Below are 9799 nucleotides of genomic sequence, written 5' to 3'. Positions count from 1 at the left end.
TTGTTTCTTTTTTTTGGTTCTTTAGTATTGTTTCTTTCTTTATTTAAAATTTTGAATTCCAAATTCTTTCCCTCCTTCATTCCCTCCCTCCCTACTCTCCCCCCTCTCTGAGGTGGTGAGCAATCAAATATAGGTTATACATGTGCAATTATGTAAAACATTACCATCTCCTCTTCCTCTTCTGCTGCTTTCAAGTTTGCACTCGGTTCCCTCAGTTGCCGACATGCAGAACAACACCGGCGAGTTGGTGGACCTGTAAAGTGCTGCGGAAATGTTCCCCGAGCAACAGGATCATTGGGGCCAAGGACCACGCATCTATCCAGAAGAACGTGGCCGAGGTTGACAAGGTCACAGGCTGATTCAATGGCCAATTTAAAACTTAGGCAATTTGTGGAGCAATTCCTAGAATGGGAGAATCTGATGACTCTATATTCTGGCTGGCAAAAAATGATGGTATTGTTTCAAAGAATTTCTAATTGAAGAAATCTTATGGAATATGTCTTAATAAATCAGAAAAACAGCTTTGTGTATTAAAAACAAACAAAAAAACATTACCATCTTAGGCATTTTATATAAAAAAGAAAATGCAAAGTAGCATGCTTCAGTCTGTGTTCATTCAACATCAATTCTTTCTCTAGAGGTGGAAAGATTGCTATTTATTTTTTGCAGGGCAATGGGGGTTAAGTGACTTGCCCAGGGTCACACAACTACTAAGTGTCAAATGTCTGAGGCCAGACTTGAACTCAGGTACTCCTGAATCCAGGGCCAGTGCTTTATCCACTGTGCCACCTAGCTGCCCCGCACCCCCCCCCCAGGTTGCTATTTCTAAAGCATGGGTCTTACCATGTCACTAACCTACTCAAAAAGCTTCAGTAGTTTCCTATGGACTCTAGCCTACAATACAAATGTTTCTTTTTGTCATTTGTATCGCTTCAACTTATCTTCCATACCAACTTCACATTTCACCCCTTTTTGTACTCTGCATTACATGATAATCCATCTCTCACCTCCATGCCTTTGTATAATGTCTTTCCATTCTTCAAATGCTCTCCTTTCCCACCTTTGCTTTTTAGAGTTTTCTGATTCTAAGGGAATATAATATCACTAGGTGACTAGCCAGGCACCTTTTCCAATCAGGTATTTCTTATATAATATCTTTTATGCCACTTCTTTTGTGTAATTTATCATTGGTAATATCATGCAGGCTATTGATGCTGACCATTAATTTTCTTATTGCCCTTTGGGTCACCTGCAATTTTCCTTCTTCTGAGAGGGTGATTTTCCATGATACATAGCCAAATAGCAGAAGATAAATGAGGTGTGTGTGCATGTGTGTAAGGAAGCAGTTTTGAATTGTTTAAAGTATAGAGTAATTTCCCAAACATAATCCCATCCATTCTCCTCTTCATTTCTGAGCCCATCTTACTATCTCTATGCAGTAGCTGTCCAAAATATATTGGACAGCTTCAAGGTTAAGCTCATTTGACCTCCTTTGAGAAGCCTTTCTTGAGGCAAAGGACAAGGTACAGAGTAGACTTGTCTTACACTCTGGCTGGCCCAGGGGTTGCTTAACTCACAATGTTTTTTCCTACCCCATGATCAAATGCTGGCCATTTCCCCTATGCTGGAGTGACTCATACAGGGGAAAGTATACAGGGTTAGCAGAAAGTATACAGTTATCCCTTCCATGCTTGGGCAGGTGGGGTTAAGAGTGAGGTGCCTCCACAGTCTAGAAAATCCATGTAAAATTTTTCAGCTTTCCTTTTTTACCAGAGAAGAAGTCTGATTTTTTTTTCTTCTTCTTTTATGGGGTGTTCACAGTAGCTTACTGCAAAATTTCAGTTAAGTATTTGGTCATAGGCTCTGTGTTGTCTGCTGGCTTGTACAAGCTTTATAAATATCACCTGTGGCTTCCACAAAACTTCCCCCAAATTCCCATTTAATTTCTTATGCTGATTGTCATATATCAAAACTGAGATGAGGAAAGTTTCTATGTGGAAGGGATAATTGTAATGTGTTTGGGACTGGTTCTCTTTCTAGAACATCAGGTAGGAAAAATAGAAGTTCTGGACAGATAGAGAGGGGGTGACAGTTTCCTAAGAAGCTTCAGAATTGGGAATGTCTGTGAGGTAAAGGAACATATATGGTGAAATACAAATTCTTTTTTTTTTTTTTTTTGCAGGGCAGTGAGGGTTAAGTGACTTGCCCAGGGTCACACAGCTAGTAAGTATCAAGTGTCTGAGGCCTGATTTGAAATCAGGTCCTCCAGAATCCAGGGCCGGTGCTTTATCCACTGAGCCACCTAGCTGCCCCCAAAATACAAATTCTAAAAAAAAAAAAACCATTAAAAGAAATGACATACTTGAAAACAGACAGGAGAAGAGAGAGTAGAAGACAATTTCATGCTCTCAAAGCTCTGAAAACAGAGTCTGAAAGCATTTTTCAGGAAGGGGAGGGGATGACCCCATGGTGCTGGCACTTGATCCTTTGAAATAAGTAGGTCGATAGGCATAAGTCTGCTTGAAAGCAATGCTGGCACACACCATGTTGTGTGCATTTCCCAATTTGGTCCTTCCATTACTATGGCCTGACTTAGAGTGCTTAGATTAAGTGCTTGGGGATAGCTTGACCATGAAAAGCACTACATTAAGCCAAACCCAGTTGTATCATGGACACAAATACCTTCTCTCAGCAATACCGAAAGAGACGCAGTCGGTTTAAATTGGAAGCTGGGGCCTTTCTTTTGTTTCCTCCTTCTGCTAACATGAACCCTTTGATTTCTTTTCTTTCTTCAACCTAAATACTTTGACTTTCTTGACAAGCATGGAAAAAGGGACGTTATTTGTAGCTTTCATACTGTTAATATATTGCATATTATTTTGGCCACTAATAAATAGCAAACAGAGAGTTTCTCCATTCCCTTCTCTTGTCCCCCCTCCCAAATCTTATTACTTATTTACACCATCAATAATCTATTAGTCAATGAATAAGTATTTTTTGAGTAGTTACTCTGTGGCTCACACTGTGCTCAGAAGGCACAGGCCAAGTGATCCTGAGATCTTCATTAATCTCATATTCTCATAGAATTAATAAATCTTAGCCTTTGGAAGAGATCTAAAAAATTTAGTATGGGGTGTAAAACATACCTACAAGATATGTTACATATCTTTTATACCATGTAGTAGGAAGAACATTGGATTTGGAATCATATCTTGATTCAAGTTCTGACTCCCTCACTTATAGGATCTTTATCTTCAGGCAGCTAGATGGCACAATGGCTTGAGAGTTAGGAAGACCTGAGTTCAAATCCTGTATGAGATAGTTACTAGCTGTGTGATCCTGGATCACTTAAACCCTTTCAGTCTCAATTTCTTCATCTATAAAGTGAGCACCTACTTCTTAGGGTTGTTGGGAAGAATAAATGAAATAACATACACAAAGCATTTTGCAAACTTTAAAGCACTACATAAATGCAAGGTGCTAATATTATTAGTTAGCAAGCACTTATTAAGTACCGACTATGTGCCACACCGTGCTAAATGTTGGGGATACAAAGAAAGGCCAAAACACATTGACAACATGCAAACAACTATGTATAGACAAGATCTCTCTCTCTGTCTCTGTCTCTCTGTCTCTGTCTCTCTCTCTCTTTCTCTTTCTCTTTCTTCCCCACCCCCCCCCAGGGGGTAAGGAAAGGAAAAACTAGAGATAATCTCAGAGGGAAAGGGCAAAGATTAAGGAGGACTGGGAAAGATTTTTTTTTTTTGCAGAAGGTGAGGCACTAGGTGATACTTAAAAGGAGCCAAAGAAGTCAGTAGGCAAAGATGAGGAGAAAAAGAATTCCAGGCATGAGAGACAGCTAGTAAAATGCTCAGAAATGGGTGGCAGAGTATCTTCAAGGTGTAGGTGCAGTCAGTGTCACTGGCTTGCATACTACATGGTGGCTGGGAGGGCAAGTAAGGGATAAGAAGTCTGGAAATGTTGGAAGGGGGCCAGATTATGGAGAACTTTTAAAGGAGGATTTTGTATTTTAACATGGAAGGAATAGGGACCCACTGCAACTTATTGAATAAAGCAGTGACAAAAAAGAATAGAGGGTGACATGAAGGTTTACATGTTAGAAAGATCACTTTAATAGCTGAGAAGAGAATGGATTGGAGTGGGGAGAGACTTGAGGCAGGGAGACCAGCCAGCAGCCTATGGCAGTAGTCTAGGATATGGTGATGAGAACCTGTCTTAGGGTGGTGGAAGTGGATAGATAGGAGAGAATGGTGTATATAAGAGAAATATTGCAAAGGTAAACATAACAGACTTGATAACTGATTGGATAAGAGGGGTGACAGAGAGTAAGGAGTCAAGTATAACACATAGGTTGTGAATCTGAGTGACTGGAAGGAAGATAGTGCCCTCAAGAATAATGGGGAAGTGGGGCAGCTAGGTGGTGCAGTGGATAAAGCACTGGCCCTAGATTCAGGAGGACCTGAGTTCAAATCTGACCTCAGACACTTGACACCTACTAGCTGTGTGACCCCGGGCAAGTCATTTAACCCTTTTTTCCCCCGCAAAAAAAGAATAATAGGGAAGTTAAGAGGGGAGGGTTTGTGGGTAAAGATAATTCAATTTTGGAATTATTGTTTGTCCATTATATTTGAAGACCAATGACATCACAAACAATGTCTTGATTTATATGTGAATTGAATTTAAATGAGGCAGAATTCTATAATGTTTATGGAACATCCAGTTAGAGATGTTCAAAAGATGGTTGAAGATATAAGACTGGAAGTCAAGAGAGAGGTTAGGGCTAGACAAATAGATCTAAAAATCACTTATATGGAGATGGTTATTGAATCCATGGGATCTGATAAGATTATCAAGTGAAATGCCTTAGAAGGAAAAGAGAGGCTAGCTAGACATTTAGTAAATTCTTATTATGTGCCAGGCATTGACACTGGTTAAGTACTGGGAATATGAAGCCAAACATACAGCCCCTGCCCTCATGGGGATCACATTCTAATGGCCCCCCTTAGTCTCCACTTTATCCCCAAACTAGACATACCCAATGTCTTTAACCATTTCTTATGCAACATGATTATCAGAATATTTTCTGTTTTGAGTATCTTCCTACCAGAAATGAACACAGTGTTTGATGTGTGACTTGATCAGGAAAAGTGGACTTATTCTTTCCATTCTTCTAGATCCTGAATTTTTAATGCAACATTTATAGGTGTTGGGTCTACTTTCCTATTCCATATTTCAACCAGCAGTTCAATTTCCCAGAGCCATGAAAAATGATCCCCTCAGAGTTCTGGCTGTAACCCTAAGGAATTGAAGATATCTTTTTAATGCTATAAACTTAAACATTCATTGAGGTGTTACCCCCAATATGAATCATCAGTGATTACTGCTCCAACATAATCTAACCAGTGATAGCTCCTTGCTATTGTTGCTAAGCAATTAATACTAATTTTTTTAAAAAATATAAACTGAAAAGACCAAAATACAAAAAAAGATCCCTTAATTGCAGCACATTGTTTTCCCTTACAGCTTCAATACCTTGGGAGAGTGGGCTCAAATTTAAAAGGGTTGCTATAAAACATTTGCCTGACCCAAATCACTTTTTTTTCTTTTCTTTTTTTTTTCTTTGGTGGGGCAATGAGGGGTGAGTAACTTGCCCAGGGTCACACAGCTAGTAAGTGTCAAGTATCTGAGGCCAGATTTGAACTCAGGTCCTCCTGAATCCAGGGCCAGTGCTCTAACTACAGCACCACCTAGCTGCCCCACCCCCAATTCACTTTCAAACACAATATGATGAGTCACCCTCTCCCTGAACAACATAGCATTTTAGGTGCTAGGTTGGTTGACTCCTATGCTGGATCCCACATGCCTTTCCTCTGGACTTCACTCCTTCCTGGACATGACTTCCAGCAAATTTTGTCATGAACTCATTTCTGTACCTCTGATGGCTCTTCTTACTTTTTGAAGCTCACAAGTTCATTCCCTAGTCTGTTCTATCTCTGACAATCATTCACCTAAGGGAAAGAAGGAATGAGACAAAATAGAGACAGATAAACTGCCATGAGCTCATGTCTTCATATCACCCCAGGTGCAGATAGTAGGTCAATAATGACTTACTCTCCCCCTTCATGAAAGGTTTCCAGGCTTCCAGAAGTCCTTGCCTTGTCACTAGAAAAAAACCTAAGTCAATTCAGAAGGATAGAATCTTTTGCATATATGTATACCCAATTCCAGATCAGCAGTCAATTAAAAGGCTTTTTTTTTTCTGCTATAAACTAAGCAGATAGGCAATGGTTTCAGAATATCCACACATCCTCTGAATATATAAACAGAACATCTCTACTAAATGACATCAAGTATTTCCATAAACATATCCCTCAAGGCTCTATGTGGGTTGATTGCTGACAGATCCTATTGCACATACTCCCAGGACTGGGCACTCATTGGCCAGCCCCCCAATTACTCTAGAAACACTGCCTAAGTTTACATTCACTTTTTTCTTCAGCCAGGTTTCTTCCATCTCATAAGTGAATAGTTTTCTTTTTACCAAAATGCAGAACTTTACATTTATCTTTAAAATTTCACACTTCTGGTTTTAGCTGTTCCACTGTGTTGAAATAATTTTGGCTCTTGAAGGCAATGTTATCTAACATATTACCCTTTCCAGACTGGTGTCTTCCAAAAACATGATAAACACACCATTTATTTCTTTTCCCTGGTAGGTACATTGAAGAGGATAGAATCAAGTACATGACACCATGGCTCCAATCTTAGCGTGTAGTATCTGAAACCTTAAGCATTGTTTCTGCCCTTGTTGGTTCTCTCTTCTGAACTACTGGACATAATCACCATTATGTCCTAGTTCTTTCTCTCCTTGGTGCTTGGTTCAGTAGTTATTTGAAGGCATTCTATTCTGTTTTCAGTTGGAAGGTATTTTGATCTAATCAGCAGATGTCCAGGCAAATACATTCTTTCTTGTATTGTTGTAATTAAAAGCATTTATAGTTAATTGCTTACTACATGCAAAGGATTCAATCAATTCATTTCATTTCTGGGCAAAAACCTCTCATTCTTGTATCTTAAGCTATAATCTAGAAAATCCAATCCTATTTTCTACTTTTCAGTTCTTTTACCTATGCTACATGGTTCATTTCCATGGTTCCTCAGATATTTCCTATGGTGATTCCTTATTCACAGGCTATAAGTATTTTAGTATCATTCATTGTAAACTTGCTAAGATGTTTTATTACTACCTCCTCACTTGTCTTTTAAAATAGAAATCCTGAATTTTATCACCAACTATTTGGGGAAAAAAAAAGCAAAAATTATATAGGTCATGGAGAAATTGACAAGCCCAAGTCTCCTCCCTTTTATTCTCTCCTTCCCTCCTTCCTTCCCTCCCTCTTTAACTTAATTCTTTCATAAAGAAGCATTATACATAATTTCTCTTACTAAAGTTAATTTAAATATTTTCTTTTAAAAATATTTACCCCAAATTTCACATAAAACCAATTTTAATGTGTTTTTAAAATTTTTGAATTTCAAATTCTCTTCCTCTTTCCTTTCTCCCCTCATTGAGAAAGCAGGCAATTTGACATGTTATACATGTACAGTCATAGAAAACAAATTTTCCATGATGGTCAAATTGTAAAAGAAAACACAGATACAAAAAATGCAAGAAAAATAAATTTTAAAATAAATATATTTTTATCTGCATTCAAACTCCATCACTTCTTTGTCTGGACATGTATAACATTTTTTATCACAAGTCCTTTGACATTGTTTTGGATTATTGTATTGTTTCATTGAATGTTCATTTTTTTTCTCCTGAAGGAATATAATCAGTTTTACTAGGTGGGTGATTCTATTTGTTCATATCTTTGACCACTTATCTATTTGGGAATGACTATTGATCTCATACATATTTATTGTTTACCTGTCTTTAATATCAAAGCCTTATTTATACCATTTTTCATCCCAATTCAACAACTTCTCTTTTAATCCTAGGTGCTTTAATTTTGTCTGTGCAGAAACTTTTTTGAAGTTCATATAATCAAAGTTGTCTATTTTTGTCTTTTGTAATTGTCCCTACCTCTAGTTTGGTAAAGCATATATCTCTTAGCTATAGCTTTGAGAGAGATATACAATTCTATTCTAATTTTCCAATAGTTTAATCTTCAATATTAAGGTCATGTTGATGGGACAACAACCCCCAAAATAAAATAAAAGTATAAGAAAGAAATTGCATGGAAAAAGGAGGAAGGGGGATTGAATGGGGTAAATTGTCCCACAAAAAAAGAGGCATGAAAGAACTATTATAATGGAGGAAAGGATTGGGGTTGGGGTGGGCAAAGAGTAAACCTTATTCTCATCAAAATTGGCTCAAAGAGGGAATAACATACAAACTCAGATATAGAAATCTATCTTACCTATAAGGAAGTAATACAGGGATGAGCATAATAGAACGGGGAGGGGAACCGATATAAGGGAAGGGATATTGGGGAAGGTGATGATCAGAAGTAAAAAAAAAATTTAAGGAGGGAAAGGGTGGGGGTAAAAAATAGCATGGAAGGAAATAAACAGTCAGTTATCATAACAATAAATGTGAATGGGATGAACTCACCCATTAAATGGAAACAGATAGCAGAATGGATTAATAACCCAAATTCTGCATTATGTTGTTTAAAGAAATGCACTTGAAGTAGAGACATACACATAGGGTAAACATAAGGGGTTGGAACAGATTCTAATATGCTTCAGCTGAAGCAAAGAAAGCAGGGATAACAATCATGATTTCAGAAAAAGCAAAAGCAAAAATAGTTCTAATTAAAAGAGATAAAGAAGGAACCTATATCTTTTCATAGACAATTAAGTCATATCAGTACTTAACATATATGCACCAAATGGTATAGCATCTAAGTTTTTGAAGAAGTTGAGTGAGTTACAGGAAGAAATCAATAATATAACTATACTAGTAGGTGACCTTAACCTTTCCCTCTAAGAACTGGATAAATCAAACCAAAAAATAAACAAGATAGAAGTTAAGGAAATGAATAAAATTCTGGAAAAGTTAGATTTGATAGATCTCTGGAGAAAATTGAATGGGAATAGAAAGAAATATACCTTCTTCTCAGCAGTACATGTAAAATTCACCATGCATTAGGCATAAAAACCTCACAGATGCAGAAAAGCAGAAATACTAAACACCTCCTTTCCAGATTGTAATGCAATAAAAATTGTCTTCAATAATGGACAATTGAGAAATTAAAATTAATTGGAAATTAATCTGATTCTCAATACTAAAGTCACAAATCCCTTTAGAATATTTTGGTGAATATGGTATAATGTGTTGATCTAAGACTAATTTCTGCCAGAAAGTTTTCTAATAGTTTTTTTCAACAAATAAGGAGTTTTTCCTAGATAATTTATGTTTCCATTTTATCAAACACTGGTTTATTGAGTTCTATTGCTTTTGTTATTCTAGTCTGTTCTATTGATCTCTATTTTTTAACCAATGCCAGATGTTTTTTATAATTAATCCTTGTTATATAGTTTAAAATCTGAAAGTGCTATTTATCTCTACTTTTCATCATTTTCCTTGGTGTTCTAGGTCTTTTACTTTCCCAAATAAATTTTGTTGTATCAAGTTCTACAAAGTATCCTGTTGTTAATTTGATTGGTATGGCATTAAGTGTAAATTAATTTTGATAGTATTGTTATTCATTCATTCATTCATTCTTATGTTGGCATGGCCCAACTACAAGCACTAAATATTCTTCTAGCT

General features: G+C 37.0%; 1 pseudogene; it reads left to right on the top strand.

The window, feature by feature from the left end:
- Positions 1 to 223: 223 nt before the first annotated feature.
- Positions 224 to 476, top strand: LOC122726803 (annotated as a pseudogene).
- Positions 477 to 9799: the final 9323 nt, after the last annotated feature.

Source organism: Dromiciops gliroides, chromosome 4 (assembly GCF_019393635.1).
Source record: "Dromiciops gliroides isolate mDroGli1 chromosome 4, mDroGli1.pri, whole genome shotgun sequence".
Taxonomy (NCBI): domain Eukaryota; kingdom Metazoa; phylum Chordata; class Mammalia; order Microbiotheria; family Microbiotheriidae; genus Dromiciops; species Dromiciops gliroides.
This window is presented reverse-complemented; position numbering and strand designations above follow the sequence as displayed.